A 4,401-nucleotide genomic window follows, 5' to 3' on the forward strand; every position below is an offset into this window, starting at 1 on the left:
CATGCATCAAATGACTTACAAAACATGTAAGTCATGCTTCTATTATGGATTGCAAAATATCTAAGACATGTTTCTATTTGACTGTAAAATAGCTAAGTCATGCTTCTATTGACTAGTTAAATATCTAAGTCACACTTCTATTGGAATGTAAAATATCTAAGACATGCTTTTATTGACTTGCAAAATAAATAAGACATGCTTCTATTGACTTGCAAAATATCTAAGTCGTGCTTCTATTGACTTACAAAATATCTAACACATGATTCTATTGGACTGTAAAATACCTACTTCAGTTGGACTGTAGAATATCTAAGACATACTTCTATTGACTTGCAAAATATCTAAGACATGCTTCTATTGAAATGTAAACTATCTAAGACATGCTTCTATTGACTTACAAAATATCTAAGATATGCTTCTATTGACTTGCAAAATATCTAAGATATGCTTCTATTGACTTGCAAAATATCTAAGACATGCTTCTATTGAAATGTAAACTATCTAAGACATGCTTCTATTGACTTACAAAATATCTAAGATATGCTTCTATTGACTTGCAAAATATCTAAGACATGCTTCTATTGAAATGTAAACTATCTAAGACATGCTTCTATTGACTTACAAAATATCTAAGATATGCTTCTATTGACTTGCAAAATATCTAAGACATGCTTCAATTAACTTACAAAATATGTAAGTCATCCTTCTAGTATGGATTGCAAAGTGTCTAAGACATGCTTCTATACTTTATTTATGCAAGATGACATGTCACACAATCCATATTACTGACTACTTTTGGGTATTTTCGTCACTGAAAGGCAAGAAGTCAAGATTTTCTATTTTAAAGCAACAAACTCTTTCGAGACCGCTCCGGTTTCCTAGTGGTTAGAGCGTCAGCCTCGGATGCAGGAGGTCGCGGGTTTGAACCACGGCCGAGCCATACCAAAGACTTACAAAAATGGTACTATCTACCTCGCTTGGTGCTAGTATTAAGAGGTTAGTGTTAGGACTGGCCGGTCAGGTGTCAAGAAAATGTGACTGGGTGGAACATCATGCTACAAGTCTGCGACATGATACCCTAGTGCTAGACATCACTATAAACAGTCATACTGCAGACTTCATAGCGATAGGAATGAAAAATTGTTAAAGCTACGTTAAACATCCAAATCACACACACACACACACACGTCGTTCTACGTCTGTTATGTCTTAGCCAGTATTGATAGCTATACTAAAACAATGAAAATTGATTAATTTTGTGCCTGTATCTAGTTTGAAACAACACATGAATCAAAAGTCGGTGTAAGCACGTCTAGTTTGGTTTTCATACACGTGGCAGAAAATTTATATGAATTGTTCCCCGACTTTAATTAAGTATACCCTCAACGAATGTACTATAATCCACTGACTTCCAAAGATATAATTATTTTTATACAGCCGATGACCTGAAGACTCGTGTTGTTTAATTAAAAACGTAATCCGCTTCGGTTTACAATTCCGAATTTTTAAATCTGTAAAGTCGTAAATAATAGTACAGCCGAAATATGTTTTATACTCATGTTTTCTTATCTTGCCAAATTCCCTGTTTGTATTTTCATATAAGTCAAATCAGCATTTTCATCTCATATATATATATATATATATATATATATATATATATATATATATATATATATATATATATATATATATGTCTATGTCTGTATATATATATATATATATATATATATATATATATATATATATATATATATATATATATATATATATATATATATATATATATATATATCTTTACTTGGCCGAGCGGTGTCAAACCCTGGCGCGTTTCCCGATAGAATCATAAGTTTACCCCAAATTTCCAAAGACTTCCATACAACTTCAGTTGTAAATTAGAAAGCCCGACGTGTCAATTCTATACATAAATTTTACTCTAATCAATGCAAGACCACAGATCTCACAACCTGCCAAATATCTCTCAACCAAACATCTGCATGGTTTCTCTTTGTAACGTTTCCGTACCGCCAACATTTCACGCCGTAGGATCTGTACAACTAACCCTTAACACAAGAACTATTTTAACTACGACACCTTAGGCCAGTCAGCTCATGATTTTCAAGCACATTGCGCCAGTACAACTGTACCACATTTGCCACCATGGCGACATAAGCGGTATCTGTCGAGTCTCATCTTATTGTTTCCATAGTGTAATTTACCGGTTTCCTACCGTTAATACTGCCACTACAGCCACATTACCAATATACACCACTAGATTTTAGTAGGGACTTTATTATTCCAGGAACACTCATTCGGGTTGGACCTAAATTCGCTACTAGTGAACCATGGCATCATGGAAACTCACTAGCACTTTACTCCGTGACGTTTGCTCATAGTAAAAGACTAATTATTTCGGGCTAAGGAATATTTATATTGCACCGAATTCCAATAATCAGACAAGTAATCACAAAGATCAAAGAATTTCCTTAAAACGGGGCGCTATAACCAAATGCGCATACTCGAAATTTATTACATTATAAATCTATATTGATGCAAATCACCTATACCCCAATCTGGTTGCCACTTTCTTCATCTTAGACACCTGTATTCAAACTGTGATGGTTCATACGTAGATTATCCTCTGTCACTTCCTCTTTTTCAGTTTGGCAATAGATAATATAGCTATCCGCTGAGCGTTCATAATATGCAGGGGCCCGCACAGGTAAGGGAACGGCATGGCAAGTAATGGAAGCAGTTCCCATCAGATAATCTGTGTGCCGGATAATCCAGGACTGAGTATGACAGATAATAGGGATCGAGTTTTAATCCGTTCTGCAATTTAAACAAGCATCCTTCTGTTTGAAATTTGAAAAAGAAAAAAAAATACAATACGATGTGTTACAAACAGTCACTAGGGTTGCGGTGTACAGTTTCGTGCATTGCATATGGTTACATTTTTAATGAAAACGAGTGTCACGGGATTTCCGCACTGGTTTTCCTGATTATTTTTAAAAAGAGATTTTACACAATATACACTGACATAATATCTTTTAATTCCCTTTATTTTTAGCATAAGCTCATTGTCATTGGGTGTTAATTTGGATTATAGAATATACAGCTTGACCTTACTTCCGAATTCCAATATTCATCTTTTAAAACCTAGTAGCGGTCATAGTGGTTGTTAAATTATATAAAATAACGGTGCATATAGTTCTTTTGGTATTAATACAAAAATAATGATAATAATTCATAACTTTGGTTTCATGTTTTAAATTAAGTCCACGTTTGATATATAGATTCACTTGCAAAAGAGACAGTTTATTTACAAATAAGTCTGTTCTCATTGTGGACCTATAGGCACATAGAATACAATACCATACATATATATTCATATAAAATGTATATAAATATAAATACCCAAGTCTATATAAATTCATTTGACATGAGTACAATTGAAATGTACAAATATCATTACATAAATATATAAAGGTCTAAATATGCGAGTATCTCTGTAAATACGTGTGTGTGTGTGTGTGTGTGTGTGTGTGTACTTTTGATACGAGAGTAATAAAATCCAGTAATATAAATATACAGGTCGATATCATTATAATTGATATGCCAACCATCAAAAATAAATATCTAAATTTATATAAATTCATTTGAAATGATTGCAAACAAATTATGCAATAAAATATATAAATAGAGATACATAAGTCTTATGAGGTACATTTAATGGGGGGGTTGGTTGGTTGACGGAGTCGAGTTGTCTAAGGCGCTCGCCTTTACATATCATTACCATCTTACCTGTGTCCACGTGAGTTCGAGTCTCATTTCGGCCAATGTGGGTATGTGAGAAAGTTTGCCAGTAGCTTCCTGTGAGCGGTGTTTTATTTTTCTGCGTTCTTCCTTCCTCAAATATAGTGGGTAAAAAATGGCGTTGAAAACAAACTATTTGATATGAGGGCAAATGTGATATTTTGAATGGGTCATTTGTAAATATTGACCACAAAATCGTTTGACACCAAGCTATAGATTTTCTAATGATAATGAGAAGAATGCAAGATGGTTTTGTCCTCATTGTAATCTTCCTCGTCATCATCATCATGAATTTATTATTATTATTATTATTATTATTATTATTATTATTTCTCTATAATTGTTTCTTATTTTATTTAGCAAATTATTTGTCTTCCAAATGTAGACGTGTGTATCTCATGATGAAACTATAAGGCGCACGTACGCTTTCATTGTGCTGTCAAAGTATCAAATAAATGTAAATGAAAATGTGAGAAAAATGTTATTATATCGGATGCCTACTCTTTGTATGAATACTTGGACATATAGCAGCAACAGTTTAATTTAACCAACATATATGTCTTTTATATTTTCTTCTGAAAAAGGGTA

This window comes from Sinohyriopsis cumingii, chromosome 6 (assembly GCF_028554795.1).
Source record: "Sinohyriopsis cumingii isolate HCF-2022 chromosome 6, ASM2855479v2, whole genome shotgun sequence".
Taxonomy (NCBI): Eukaryota; Metazoa; Mollusca; class Bivalvia; order Unionida; family Unionidae; genus Sinohyriopsis; species Sinohyriopsis cumingii.